At 38.3% G+C, this 15464-nt stretch overlaps 1 protein-coding gene across 1 annotated transcript in view; it reads left to right on the top strand.

The window, feature by feature from the left end:
• LOC139322104 (immunoglobulin lambda-1 light chain-like) overlaps positions 1-15464 on the top strand; it is a 526174-nt gene that overhangs the window by 204304 nt on the left and 306406 nt on the right. The window lies entirely within an intron of this gene.

The following is a 15464-nucleotide window of genomic DNA, read 5'->3' as shown; positions in this document are numbered from 1 at the left end:
TTAGACATGGAATTTCGTCTTGAAACTCATCCTGGTGTCCGTTTTTGCATTTGGTTTAAAAAAAAAAAAATCACTTTAAAAAACATTTTTGGTTCCTGGGCAGCATTTTTCCTGACCGAGGAGTAAAGCGTTTTCTTCCCCTGGCACCAAAAAGGCTGGATTTTTAGAAAGTTGAAGCAACACCATTTTTAGACATGGAATTTCGTCTTGAAACTCATCCTGGTGTCCGTTTTTGCATTTGGTTTCAAAAAAAAAAAATCACTTTAAAAAACATTTTTGGTTCCTGGGCAGCATTTTTCCTGACCGCGGAGTAAAGCGTTTTCTTCCCCTGGCACCAAAAAGGCTGGATTTTTAGAAAGTTGAAGCAACACCATTTTTAGACGTGGAATTTCATCTTGAAACTCATCCTGGTGTCCGTTTTTGCATTTGGTTTCAAAAAAAAAAATTCTCTTTAAAAAACATTTTTGGTTCCTGGGTAGCATTTTTCCTGACCGCGGAGTCACACGTTTTCTTCCGCTTGCACAAAAAAGGCTGGGTCCATTTTTGCATTTGGTTTAAAGAAAAAAATTTGGCTTGAAAAAACATTTTTGGTTCCTAGGCAGCAATTTTCCTGACCGCGGAGTCACGCGTTTTCTTCCCCTGGCACCAAAAAGGCTCGATTTTTAAAAAGTTGAAGCAACACCATTTTTAGACATGGAATTTCATCCTGAAACTCATCCTGGTGTCCGTTTTTCCATTTGGATTAAAAAAACAAATTTGGCTTCAAAAAACATTTTGGTTCCTGGGCAGCATTTTTCCTGACCGCGGAGTCAAGCGTTTTCTTCCCCTGGCACCAAAAAGGCTCGATTTTTAAACAGTTGAAGCAACACCATTTTTAGACATGGAATTTCATCCTGAAATTCATCCTGGTGTCCGTTTTTGCATTTGGTTTAAATAAAAAATTTGGCTTTAAAAAACATTTTTGGTTCCTGGGCAGCATTTTTCCTGACTGCAGAGGCACGTGTTTTCTTCCCCTGGCACCAAAAAGGCTGGATTTTTAAAAAGTTGAAGCAACACCATTTTTAGACATGGAATTTCATCTTGAAACTCATCCTGGTGTCCGTTTTTGCATTTGGTTTCAAAAAAAAAAATTCTCTTTAAAAAACATTTTTGGTTCCTGGGTAGCATTTTTCCTGACCGCGGAGTAAAGCGTTTTCTTCCCCTGGCACCAAAAAGGCTCGATTTTTTAAAAGTTGAAGAAACACCATTTTTAGACGTGGAATTTCATCCTGAAACTCATCCTGGTGTCCGTTTTTGCATTTGGTTTCAAAAAAAAAAATTCTCTTTAAAAAACATTTTTGGTTCCTGGGTAGCATTTTTCCTGACGGCGGAGTCACACGTTTTCTTCCGCTGGCACAAAAAAGGCTGCATTTTTAAAAAGTTGAAGGAACAACATTTTTAGACATGGAATTTCATCCTGAAACTCATCCTGGTGTCCGTTTTTCCATTTGGATTAAAAAAAACAAATTTGGCTTCAAAAAACATTTTGGTTCCTGGGCAGCATTTTTCCTGACCGCGGAGTCAAGAGTTTTCTTCCCCTGGCACCAAAAAGGCTCGATTTTTAAACAGTTGAAGCAACACCATTTTTAGACATGGAATTTCATCCTGAAATTCATCCTGGTGTCCGTTTTTGCATTTGGTTTAAATAAAAAATCTGGCTTCAAAAAACATTTTTGGTTCCTAGGCAGCAATTTTCCTGACCGCGGAGTCACGCGTTTTCTTCCACTGGCACCAAAAAGGCTCGATTTTTAAAAAGTTGAAGCAACACCATTTTTAGACATGGAATTTCATCCTGAAACTCATCCTGGTGTCCGTTTTTGCATTTGGTTTCAAAAAAAAAATTCTCTTTAAAAAACATTTTTGGTTCCTGGGCAGCATTTTTCCTGACTGCAGAGGCACGTGTTTTCTTCCCCTGGCACCAAAAAGGCTGGATTTTTAAAAAGTTGAAGCAACACCATTTTTAGACATGGAATTTCATCCTGAAACTCATCCTGGTGTCCGTTTTTGCATTTGGTTTCAAAAAAAAAAATTCTTTTTAAAAAAATACTTTTGGTTCCTGGGCAGCAGTTTTCCTGACCGCGGAGTCACGCGTTTTCTTCCCCGGGCACCAAAAAGGCTGGATTTTTAAAAAGTTGAAGCAACACCATTTTTAGACATGGAATTTCATCTTGAAACTCATCCTGGTGTCCGTTTTTGCATTTGGTTTAAAGAAAAAAATTTGGCTTCAAAAAACATTTTTGGTTCCTAGGCAGCAATTTTCATGACCGCGGAGTCACGCGTTTTCTTCCCCTGGCACCAAAAAGGCTCGATTTTTAAAAAGTTGAAGCAACACCATTTTTAGACATGGAATTTCATCCTGAAACTCATCCTGGTGTCCGTTTTTGCATTTGGTTTCAAAAAAAAAATTCTCTTTAAAAAAACATTTTTGGTTCCTAGGCAGCATTTTTCCTGACCGCGGAGTCACGCGTTTTCTTCCCCGGGCACCATAAAGGCTGGATTTTTAAAAAGTTGAAGCAACACCATTTTTAGACATGGAATTTCATCCTGAAACTCATCCTGGTGTCCGTTTTTGCATTTGGTTTAAAGAAAAAATTTGGCTTCAAAAAACATTTTTGGTTCCTAGGCAGCAATTTTCCTGACCGCGGAGTCACGCGTTTTCTTCCCCTGGCACCAAAAAGGCTCGATTTGTAAAAAGTTGAAGGAACACCATTTTTAGACGTGGAATTTCGTCTTGAAACTCATCCTGGTGTCCGTTTTTGTATTTGGTTTCAAAAAAAAAAATCTCTTTAAAAAACATTTTTGGTTCCTGGGCAGCATTTTTCCTGACCGCGGAGTCACCTGTTTCCTTCCCCTGGCACCAAAAAGGCTGGATTTTTAAAAAGTTGAAGGAACACCATTTTTAGACATCGAATTTCATCCTGAAACTCATCCTGGTGTCCGTTTTTGCATTTGGTTTCAAAAAAAAAATTCTCTTTAAAAAACATTTTTGGTTCCTGGGTAGCATTTTTCCTCACCGCGGAGTAAAGCGTTTTCTTCCCCTGGCACCAAAAAGGCTGGATTTTTGAAAAGTTGAAGCAACACCATTTTTAGACATGGAATTTCATCCTGAAACTCATCCTGGTGTCCATTTTTGCATTTGGTTTCAAAAAAAAAATTCTCTTTAAAAAACATTTTTGGTTCCTGGGTAGCATTTTTCCTGACCGCGGAGTCACACGGTTTCTTCCCCTGGCACCAAAAAGGCTGGATTTTTAAAAAGTTGAAGGAACACCATTTTTAGACGTGGAATTTCGTCTTGAAACTCATCCTGGTGTCCGTTTTTGCATTTGGTTTCAAAAAAAAAAATCTCTTTAAAAAACATTTTTGGTTCCTGGGCAGCATTTTTCCTGACCGCCGAGTCACCTGTTTCCTTCCCCTGGCACCAAAAAGGCTGGATTTTTAAAAAGTTGAAGGAACACCATTTTTAGACATCGAATTTCATCCTGAAACTCATCCTGGTGTCCGTTTTTGCATTTGGTTTCAAAAAAAAAATTCTCTTTAAAAAACATTTTTGGTTCCTGGGTAGCATTTTTCCTCACCGCGGAGTAAAGCGTTTTCTTCCCCTGGCACCAAAAAGGCTGGATTTTTGAAAAGTTGAAGCAACACCATTTTTAGACATGGAATTTCATCCTGAAACTCATCCTGGTGTCCATTTTTGCATTTGGTTTCAAAAAAAAAATTCTCTTTAAAAAACATTTTTGGTTCCTGGGTAGCATTTTTCCTGACCGCGGAGTCACACGGTTTCTTCCCCTGGCACCAAAAAGGCTGGATTTTTAAAAAGTTGAAGGAACACCATTTTTAGACGTGGAATTTCGTCTTGAAACTCATCCTGGTGTCCGTTTTTGCATTTGGTTTCAAAAAAAAAAATCTCTTTAAAAAACATTTTTGGTTCCTGGGCAGCATTTTTCCTGACCGCCGAGTCACCTGTTTCCTTCCCCTGGCACCAAAAAGGCTGGATTTTTAAAAAGTTGAAGGAACACCATTTTTAGACATCGAATTTCATCCTGAAACTCATCCTGGTGTCCGTTTTTGCATTTGGTTTCAAAAAAAAAATTCTCTTTAAAAAACATTTTTGGTTCCTGGGTAGCATTTTTCCTCACCGCGGAGTAAAGCGTTTTCTTCCCCTGGCACCAAAAAGGCTGGATTTTTGAAAAGTTGAAGCAACACCATTTTTAGACATGGAATTTCATCCTGAAACTCATCCTGGTGTCCATTTTTGCATTTGGTTTCAAAAAAAAAATTCTCTTTAAAAAACATTTTTGGTTCCTGGGTAGCATTTTTCCTGACCGCGGAGTCACACGGTTTCTTCCCCTGGCACCAAAAAGGCTGGATTTTTAAAAAGTTGAAGGAACACCATTTTTAGACGTGGAATTTCGTCTTGAAACTCATCCCGGTGTCCGTTTTTGCATTTGGTTTCAAAAAAAAAAATCTCTTTAAAAAACATTTTTGGTTCCTGGGCAGCATTTTTCCTGACCGCGGAGTCACCTGTTTCCTTCCCCTGGCACCAAAAAGGCTGGATTTTTAAAAAGTTGAAGGAACACCATTTTTAGACATCGAATTTCATCCTGAAACTCATCCTGGTGTCCGTTTTTGCATTTGGTTTCAAAAAAAAAATTCTCTTTAAAAAACATTTTTGGTTCCTGGGTAGCATTTTTCCTCACCGCGGAGTAAAGCGTTTTCTTCCCCTGGCACCAAAAAGGATGAATTTTTGAAAAGTTGAAGCAACACCATTTTTAGACATGGAATTTCATCCTGAAACTCATCTTGTTGTCCATTTTTGCAGTTGGTTTCAAAAAAAAAATTCTCTTTAAAAAAACATTTTTGTTTCCTGGGCAGTATTTTTCCTGACCGCGGAGTAAAGCGTTTTCTTCCCCTGGCACCAAAAAGGCTGGATTTTTAAAAAGTTGAAGCAACACCATTTTTAGACATGGAATTTCATCCTGAAACTCATCCTGGTGTCCGTTTTTGCATTTGGTTTCAAAAAAAAAAATTCTTTTTAAAAAAATACTTTTGGTTCCTGGGCAGCAGTTTTCCTGACCGCGGAGTCACGCGTTTTCTTCCCCGGGCACCAAAAAGGCTGGATTTTTAAAAAGTTGAAGCAACACCATTTTTAGACATGGAATTTCATCTTGAAACTCATCCTGGTGTCCGTTTTTGCATTTGGTTTCAAAAAAAAAAATTCTCTTTAAAAAACATTTTTGGTTCCTGGGTAGCATTTTTCCTGACCGCAGAGTCACACGTTTTCTTCCCCTGGCACCAAAAAGGCTCGATTTTTAAAAAGTTGAAGCAACACCATTTTTAGACATGGAATTTCATCCTGAAACTCATCCTGGTGTCCGTTTTTCCATTTGGTTTCAAAAAAAAAATCTCTTTAAAAAGCATTTTTGGTTCCTGGGCAGCATTTTTCCTGACCGCGGAGTAAAGCGTTTTCTTCCCCTGGCACCAAAAAGGCTCGATTTTTAAAAAGTTGAAGCAACACCATTTTTAGACATGGAATTTCATCCTGAAACTCATCCTGGTGTCCGTTTTTGCATTTGGTTTCAAAAAAAAAAATTCTTTTTAAAAAAATACTTTTGGTTCCTGGGCAGCAGTTTTCCTGACCGCGGAGTCACGCGTTTTCTTCCCCGGGCACCAAAAAGGCTGGATTTTTAAAAAGTTGAAGCAACACCATTTTTAGACATGGAATTTCATCTTGAAACTCATCCTGGTGTCCGTTTTTGCATTTGGTTTCAAAAAAAAAAAATTCTCTTTAAAAAACATTTTTGGTTCCTGGGTAGCATTTTTCCTGACCGCGGAGTCACACGTTTTCTTCCCCTGGCACCAAAAAGGCTCGATTTTTAAAAAGTTGAAGCAACACCATTTTTAGACATGGAATTTCATCCTGAAACTCATCCTGGTGTCCGTTTTTGCATTTGGTTTAAAGAAAAAAATTTGGCTTCAAAAAACATTTTTGGTTCCTAGGCAGCAATTTTCATGACCGCGGAGTCACGCGTTTTCTTCCCCTGGCACCAAAAAGGCTCGATTTTTAAAAAGTTGAAGCAACACCATTTTTAGACATGGAATTTCATCCTGAAACTCATCCTGGTGTCCGTTTTTGCATTTGGTTTCAAAAAAAAAATTCTCTTTAAAAAAACATTTTTGGTTCCTAGGCAGCATTTTTCCTGACCGCGGAGTCACGCGTTTTCTTCCCCGGGCACCATAAAGGCTGGATTTTTAAAAAGTTGAAGCAACACCATTTTTAGACATGGAATTTCATCCTGAAACTCATCCTGGTGTCCGTTTTTGCATTTGGTTTAAAGAAAAAATTTGGCTTCAAAAAACATTTTTGGTTCCTAGGCAGCAATTTTCCTGACCGCGGAGTCACGCGTTTTCTTCCCCTGGCACCAAAAAGGCTCGATTTGTAAAAAGTTGAAGGAACACCATTTTTAGACGTGGAATTTCGTCTTGAAACAAATCCTGGTGTCCGTTTTTGCATTTGGTTTCAAAAAAAAAAATCTCTTTAAAAAACATTTTTGGTTCCTGGGCAGCATTTTTCCTGACCGCGGAGTCACCTGTTTCCTTCCCCTGGCACCAAAAAGGCTGGATTTTTAAAAAGTTGAAGGAACACCATTTTTAGACATCGAATTTCATCCTGAAACTCATCCTGGTGTCCGTTTTTGCATTTGGTTTCAAAAAAAAAATTCTCTTTAAAAAACATTTTTGGTTCCTGGGTAGCATTTTTCCTCACCGCGGAGTAAAGCGTTTTCTTCCCCTGGCACCAAAAAGGCTGGATTTTTGAAAAGTTGAAGCAACACCATTTTTAGACATGGAATTTCATCCTGAAACTCATCCTGGTGTCCATTTTTGCATTTGGTTTCAAAAAAAAAATTCTCTTTAAAAAACATTTTTGGTTCCTGGGTAGCATTTTTCCTGACCGCGGAGTCACACGGTTTCTTCCCCTGGCACCAAAAAGGCTGGATTTTTAAAAAGTTGAAGGAACACCATTTTTAGACATCGAATTTCATCCTGAAACTCATCCTGGTGTCCGTTTTTGCATTTGGTTTCAAAAAAAAAATTCTCTTTAAAAAACATTTTTGGTTCCTGGGTAGCATTTTTCCTCACCGCGGAGTAAAGCGTTTTCTTGCCCTGGCACCAAAAAGGCTGGATTTTTGAAAAGTTGAAGCAACACCATTTTTAGACATGGAATTTCATCCTGAAACTCATCCTGGTGTCCATTTTTGCATTTGGTTTCAAAAAAAAAATTCTCTTTAAAAAACATTTTTGGTTCCTGGGTAGCATTTTTCCTGACCGCGGAGTCACACGGTTTCTTCCCCTGGCACCAAAAAGGCTGGATTTTTAAAAAGTTGAAGGAACACCATTTTTAGACGTGGAATTTCGTCTTGAAACTCATCCTGGTGTCCGTTTTTGCATTTGGTTTCAAAAAAAAAAATCTCTTTAAAAAACATTTTTGGTTCCTGGGCAGCATTTTTCCTGACCGCGGAGTCACCTGTTTCCTTCCCCTGGCACCAAAAAGGCTGGATTTTTAAAAAGTTGAAGGAACACCATTTTTAGACATCGAATTTCATCCTGAAACTCATCCTGGTGTCCGTTTTTGCATTTGGTTTCAAAAAAAAAATTCTCTTTAAAAAACATTTTTGGTTCCTGGGTAGCATTTTTCCTCACCGCGGAGTAAAGCGTTTTCTTCCCCTGGCACCAAAAAGGATGAATTTTTGAAAAGTTGAAGCAACACCATTTTTAGACATGGAATTTCATCCTGAAACTCATCTTGTTGTCCATTTTTGCAGTTGGTTTCAAAAAAAAAATTCTCTTTAAAAAACATTTTTGGTTCCTGGGTAGCATTTTTCCTCACCGCGGAGTAAAGCGTTTTCTTCCCCTGGCACCAAAAAGGCTGGATTTTTAAAAAGTTGAAGCAACACCATTTTTAGACATGGAATTTCATCCTGAAACTCATCCTGGTGTCCGTTTTTGCATTTGGTTTCAAAAAAAAAAATTCTTTTTAAAAAAATACTTTTGGTTCCTGGGCAGCAGTTTTCCTGACCGCGGAGTCACGCGTTTTCTTCCCCGGGCACCAAAAAGGCTGGATTTTTAAAAAGTTGAAGCAACACCATTTTTAGACATGGAATTTCATCTTGAAACTCATCCTGGTGTCCGTTTTTGCATTTGGTTTCAAAAAAAAAAATTCTCTTTAAAAAACATTTTTGGTTCCTGAGTAGCATTTTTCCTGACCGCGGAGTCACACGTTTTCTTCCCCTGGCACCAAAAAGGCTCGATTTTTAAAAAGTTGAAGCAACACCATTTTTAGACATGGAATTTCATCCTGAAACTCATCCTGGTGTCCGTTTTTCCATTTGGTTTCAAAAAAAAAAATCTCTTTAAAAAGCATTTTTGGTTCCTGGGCAGCATTTTTCCTGACCGCGGAGTAAAGCGTTTTCTTCCCCTGGCACCAAAAAGGCTCGATTTTTAAAAAGTTGAAGCAACACCATTTTTAGACATGGAATTTCATCCTGAAACTCATCCTGGTGTCCGTTTTTGCATTTGGTTTCAAAAAAAAAAATTCTTTTTAAAAAAATACTTTTGGTTCCTGGGCAGCAGTTTTCCTGACCGCGGAGTCACGCGTTTTCTTCCCCGGGCACCAAAAAGGCTGGATTTTTAAAAAGTTGAAGCAACACCATTTTTAGACATGGAATTTCATCCTGAAACTCATCCTGGTGTCCGTTTTTGCATTTGGTTTAAAGAAAAAAATTTGGCTTCAAAAAACATTTTTGGTTCCTAGGCAGCAATTTTCATGACTGCGGAGTCACGCGTTTTCTTCCCCTGGCACCAAAAAGGCTCGATTTTTAAAAAGTTGAAGCAACACCATTTTTAGACATGGAATTTCATCCTGAAACTCATCCTGGTGTCCGTTTTTGCATTTGGTTTCAAAAAAAAAATTCTCTTTAAAAAACATTTTTGGTTCCTGGGTAGCATTTTTCCTGACCGCGGAGTCACACGGTTTCTTCCCCTGGCACCAAAAAGGCTGGATTTTTAAAAAGTTGAAGGAACACCATTTTTAGACATGGAATTTCATCCTGAAACTCATCCTGGTGTCCGTTTTTGCATTTGGTTTCAAAAAAAAAATTCTCTTTAAAAAACATTTTTGGTTCCTGGGTAGCATTTTTCCTCACCGCGGAGTAAAGCGTTTTCTTCCCCTGGCACCAAAAAGGCTGGATTTTTAAAAAGTTGAAGCAACACCATTTTTAGACATGGAATTTCATCCTGAAACTCATCCTGGTGTCCGTTTTTGCATTTGGTTTCAAAAAAAAAATTCTCTTTAAAAAACATTTTTGGTTCCTGGGTAGCATTTTTCCTCACCGCGGAGTAAAGCGTTTTCTTCCCCTGGCACCAAAAAGGCTGGATTTTTGAAAAGTTGAAGCAACACCATTTTTAGACATGGAATTTCATCCTGAAACTCATCCTGGTGTCCATTTTTGCATTTGGTTTCAAAAAAAAAATTCTCTTTAAAAAACATTTTTGGTTCCTGGGTAGCATTTTTCCTGACCGCGGAGTCACACGGTTTCTTCCCCTGGCACCAAAAAGGCTGGATTTTTAAAAAGTTGAAGGAACACCATTTTTAGACGTGGAATTTTGTCTTGAAACTCATCCTGGTGTCCGTTTTTGCATTTGGTTTCAAAAAAAAAAATCTCTTTAAAAAACATTTTTGGTTCCTGGGCAGCATTTTTCCTGACCGCGGAGTCACATGTTTCCTTCCCCTGGCACCAAAAAGGCTGGATTTTTAAAAAGTTGAAGGAACACCATTTTTAGACATCGAATTTCATCCTGAAACTCATCCTGGTGTCCGTTTTTGCATTTGGTTTCAAAAAAAAAATTCTCTTTAAAAAACATTTTTGGTTCCTGGGTAGCATTTTTCCTCACCGCGGAGTAAAGCGTTTTCTTCCCCTGGCACCAAAAAGGCTGGATTTTTGAAAAGTTGAAGCAACACCATTTTTAGACATGGAATTTCATCCTGAAACTCATCCTGGTGTCCATTTTTGCATTTGGTTTCAAAAAAAAAATTCTCTTTAAAAAACATTTTTGGTTCCTGGGTAGCATTTTTCCTGACCGCGGAGTCACACGGTTTCTTCCCCTGGCACCAAAAAGGCTGGATTTTTAAAAAGTTGAAGGAACACCATTTTTAGACGTGGAATTTCGTCTTGAAACTCATCCTGGTGTCCGTTTTTGCATTTGCTTTCAAAAAAAAAAATCTCTTTAAAAAACATTTTTGGTTCCTGGGTAGCATTTTTCCTCACCGCGGAGTAAAGCGTTTTCTTCCCCTGGCACCAAAAAGGCTGGATTTTTAAAAAGTTGAAGCAACACCATTTTTAGACATGGAATTTCATCCTGAAACTCATCCTGGTGTCCGTTTTTGCATTTGGTTTCAAAAAAAAAATTCTCTTTAAAAAACATTTTTGGTTCCTGGGTAGCATTTTTCCTCACCGCGGAGTAAAGCGTTTTCTTCCCCTGGCACCAAAAAGGCTGGATTTTTGAAAAGTTGAAGCAACACCATTTTTAGACATGGAATTTCATCCTGAAACTCATCCTGGTGTCCATTTTTGCATTTGGTTTCAAAAAAAAAATTCTCTTTAAAAAACATTTTTGGTTCCTGGGTAGCATTTTTCCTGACCGCGGAGTCACACGGTTTCTTCCCCTGGCACCAAAAAGGCTGGATTTTTAAAAAGTTGAAGGAACACCATTTTTAGACGTGGAATTTTGTCTTGAAACTCATCCTGGTGTCCGTTTTTGCATTTGGTTTCAAAAAAAAAAATCTCTTTAAAAAACATTTTTGGTTCCTGGGCAGCATTTTTCCTGACCGCGGAGTCACATGTTTCCTTCCCCTGGCACCAAAAAGGCTGGATTTTTAAAAAGTTGAAGGAACACCATTTTTAGACATCGAATTTCATCCTGAAACTCATCCTGGTGTCCGTTTTTGCATTTGGTTTCAAAAAAAAAATTCTCTTTAAAAAACATTTTTAGTTCCTGGGTAGCATTTTTCCTCACCGCGGAGTAAAGCGTTTTCTTCCCCTGGCACCAAAAAGGCTGGATTTTTGAAAAGTTGAAGCAACACCATTTTTAGACATGGAATTTCATCCTGAAACTCATCCTGGTGTCCATTTTTGCATTTGGTTTCAAAAAAAAAATTCTCTTTAAAAAACATATTTATTTTTCCTGGGTAGCATTTTTCCTGACCGCGGAGTCACACGGTTTCTTCCCCTGGCACCAAAAAGTCTGGATTTTTAAAAAGTTGAAGGAACACCATTTTTAGACGTGGAATTTCGTCTTGAAACTCATCCTGGTGTCCGTTTTTGCATTTGCTTTCAAAAAAAAAAATCTCTTTAAAAAACATTTTTGGTTCCTGGGCAGCATTTTTCCTGACCGCGGAGTCACCTGTTTCCTTCCCCTGGCACCAAAAAGGCTGGATTTTTAAAAAGTTGAAGGAACACCATTTTTAGACATCGAATTTCATCCTGAAACTCATCCTGGTGTCCGTTTTTGCATTTGGTTTCAAAAAAAAAATTCTCTTTAAAAAACATTTTTGGTTCCTGGGTAGCATTTTTCCTCACCGCGGAGTAAAGCGTTTTCTTCCCCTGGCACCAAAAAGGCTGGATTTTTGAAAAGTTGAAGCAACACCATTTTTAGACATGGAATTTCATCCTGAAACTCATCCTGGTGTCCATTTTTGCATTTGGTTTCAAAAAAAAAATTCTCTTTAAAAAACATTTTTGGTTCCTGGGTAGCATTTTTCCTGACCGCGGAGTCACACGGTTTCTTCCCCTGGCACCAAAAAGGCTGGATTTTTAAAAAGTTGAAGGAACACCATTTTTAGACGTGGAATTTCGTCTTGAAACTCATCCTGGTGTCCGTTTTTGCATTTGGTTTCAAAAAAAAAAATCTCTTTAAAAAACATTTTTGGTTCCTGGGCAGCATTTTTCCTGACCGCCGAGTCACCTGTTTCCTTCCCCTGGCACCAAAAAGGCTGGATTTTTAAAAAGTTGAAGGAACACCATTTTTAGACATCGAATTTCATCCTGAAACTCATCCTGGTGTCCGTTTTTGCATTTGGTTTCAAAAAAAAAATTCTCTTTAAAAAACATTTTTGGTTCCTGGGTAGCATTTTTCCTCACCGCGGAGTAAAGCGTTTTCTTCCCCTGGCACCAAAAAGGATGAATTTTTGAAAAGTTGAAGCAACACCATTTTTAGACATGGAATTTCATCCTGAAACTCATCTTGTTGTCCATTTTTGCAGTTGGTTTCAAAAAAAAAATTCTCTTTAAAAAAACATTTTTGTTTCCTGGGCAGCATTTTTCCTGACCGCGGAGTAAAGCGTTTTCTTCCCCTGGCACCAAAAAGGCTGGATTTTTAAAAAGTTGAAGCAACACCATTTTTAGACATGGAATTTCATCCTGAAACTCATCCTGGTGTCCGTTTTTGCATTTGGTTTCAAAAAAAAAAATTCTTTTTAAAAAAATACTTTTGGTTCCTGGGCAGCAGTTTTCCTGACCGCGGAGTCACGCGTTTTCTTCCCCGGGCACCAAAAAGGCTGGATTTTTAAAAAGTTGAAGCAACACCATTTTTAGACATGGAATTTCATCCTGAAACTCATCCTGGTGTCCGTTTTTGCATTTGGTTTAAAGAAAAAAATTTCGCTTCAAAAAACATTTTTGGTTCCTAGGCAGCAATTTTCATGACCGCGGAGTCACGCGTTTTCTTCCCCGGGCACCAAAAAGGCTCGATTTTTAAAAAGTTGAAGCAACACCATTTTTAGACATGGAATTTCATCCTGAAACTCATCCTGGTGTCCGTTTTTGCATTTGGTTTCAAAAAAAAATTCACTTTAAAAAAACATTTTTGGTTCCTAGGCAGCATTTTTCCTGACCGCGGAGTCACGCGTTTTCTTCCCCGGGCACCAAAAAGGCTGGATTTTTAAAAAGTTGAAGCAACACCATTTTTAGACATGGAATTTCATCCTGAAACTCATCCTGGTGTCCACTTTTGCATTTGGTTTAAAGAAAAAAATTTGGCTTCAAAAAACATTTTTGGTTCCTAGGCAGCAATTTTCCTGACCGCGGAGTCACGCGTTTTCTTCCCCTGGCACGAAAAAGGCTCGATTTTTAAAAAGTTGAAGCAACACGATTTTTAGACATGGAATTTCATCCTGAAACTCATCCTGGTGTCCGTTTTTGCATTTGGTTTCAAAAAACAAAAATTCTCTTTAAAAAACATTTTTGGTGCCTGGGCAGCAATTTTCCTGACCGCGGAGTCACGCGTTTTCTTCCCCTGGCACCAAAAAGGATCGATGTTTAAAAAGTTGAAGCAACACCATTTTTAGACATGGAATTTCATCCTGAAACTCATCCCGGTGTCCGTTTTTGCATTTGGTTTCAAAAAAAAAATTCTCTTTAAAAAACATTTTTGGTTCCTGGGTAGCATTTTTCCTGACCGCGGAGTCACACGTTTTCTTCCCCTGGAACCAAAAAGGCTCGATTTTTAAACAGTTGAAGCAACACCATTTTTAGACATGGAATTTCATCCTGAAACTCATCCTGGTGTCCGTTTTTGCATTTGGTTTCAAAAAAAAAATTCTCTTAAAAAAAACATTTTTGGTTCCTGGGTAGCATTTTTCCTGCCCGCGGAGTCACGCGTTTTCTTCCCCTGGCACCAAAAAGGCTCGATTTTTAAAAAGTTGAAGCAACACCATTTTTAGACATGGAATTTCATCCTGAAACTCATCCTGGTGTCCATTTTTGCATTTGGTTTAAAGAAACAAATTTGGCTTCAAAAAACATTTTGGTTCCTGGGTAGCATTTTTCCTGACCGCGGAGTCACACGTTTTCTTCCCCTGGCACCAAAAAGGCTGGATTTTTAAAAAGTTGAAGGAACACCATTTGTAGACGTGGAATTTCGTCTTGAAACTCATCCTGGTGTCCGTTTTTGCATTTGGTTTCAAAAAAAAAAATCTCTTTAAAAAACATTTTTGGTTCCTGGGCAGCATTTTTCCTGACCGCGGAGTCACCTGTTTCCTTCCCCTGGCACCAAAAAGGCTGGATTTTTAAAAAGTTGAAGCAACACCATTTTTAGACATGGAATTTCATCCTGAAACTCATCCTGGTGTCCGTTTTTGCATTTGGTTTCAAAAAAAAAATTCTCTTAAAAAAAACATTTTTGGTTCCTGGGTAGCATTTTTCCTGACCGCGGAGTCACCTGTTTTCTTCCCCGGACACCAAAAAGGCTGGATTTTTAAAAAGTTGAAGCAACACCATTTTTAGACATGGAATTTCATGTTGAAACTCATCCTGGTGTCCGTTTTTGCATTTGGTTTCAAAAAAAAAATTCTCTTTAAAAAACATTTTTGGTTCCTGGGTAGCATTTTTCCTGACCGCGGAGTCACACGTTTTCTTCCCCTGGCACCAAAAAGGCTGGATTTTTAAAAAGTTGAAGGAACACCATTTTTAGACGTGGAATTTCGTCTTGAAACTCATCCTGGTGTCCGTTTTTGCATTTGGTTTCAAAAAAAAAAATCTCATTAAAAAACATTTTTGGTTCCTGGGTAGCATTTTTCCTGACCGCGGAGTCACCTGTTTCCTTCCCCGGACACCAAAAAGGCTGGATTTTTAAAAAGTTGAAGGAACACCATTTTTAGACATCGAATTTCATCCTGAAACTCATCCTGGTGTCCGTTTTTGCATTTGGTTTCAAAAAAAAAATTCTCTTTAAAAAACATTTTTGGTTCCTGGGTAGCATTTTTCCTCACCGCGGAGTAAAGCGTTTTCTACCCCTAGCACCAAAAAGGCTGGATTTTTGAAAAGTTGAAGCAACACCATTTTTAGACATGGAATTTCATCCTGAAACTCATCTTGTTGTCCATTTTGGCAGTTGGTTTCAAAAAAAAATTCTCTTTAAAAAAACATTTTTGTTTCCTGGGCAGCATTTTTCCTGACCGCGGAGTCACGCGTTTTCTTCCCCTGGCACCAAAAAGGCTCGATTTTTAAAAAGTTGAAGCAACACCATTTTTAGACATGGAATTTCATCCTGAAACTCATCCTGGGGTCCGTTTTTGCATTTGGTTTCAAAAAAAAAATTCTCTTTAAAAAACATTTTTGGTTCCTGGGTAGCATTTTTCCTGACCGCGGAGTCACACGTTTTCTTCCCCTGGCACCAAAAAGGCTGGATTTTTAAAAAGTTGAAGGAACACCATTTTTAGACGTGGAATTTCGTCTTGAAACTCATCCTGGTGTCCGTTTTTGCATTTGGTTTCAAAAAAAAAATTCTCTTTAAAAAACATTTTTGGTTCCTGGGTAGCATTTTTCCTGACCGCGGAGTCACACGTTTTCTTCCCCTGGCACCAAAAAGGCTGG

The sequence above is a fragment of the Pituophis catenifer genome, unplaced genomic scaffold (genome assembly GCF_029215685.1).
Source record: "Pituophis catenifer annectens isolate HBS135680 unplaced genomic scaffold, rPitCat1.0.hap2 SCAF_10, whole genome shotgun sequence".
Lineage (NCBI taxonomy): Eukaryota > Metazoa > Chordata > Lepidosauria > Squamata > Colubridae > Pituophis > Pituophis catenifer.
The sequence above is the reverse complement of the archived record's forward strand: the minus strand, read 5'-3'. Positions and strand labels throughout refer to the sequence as shown.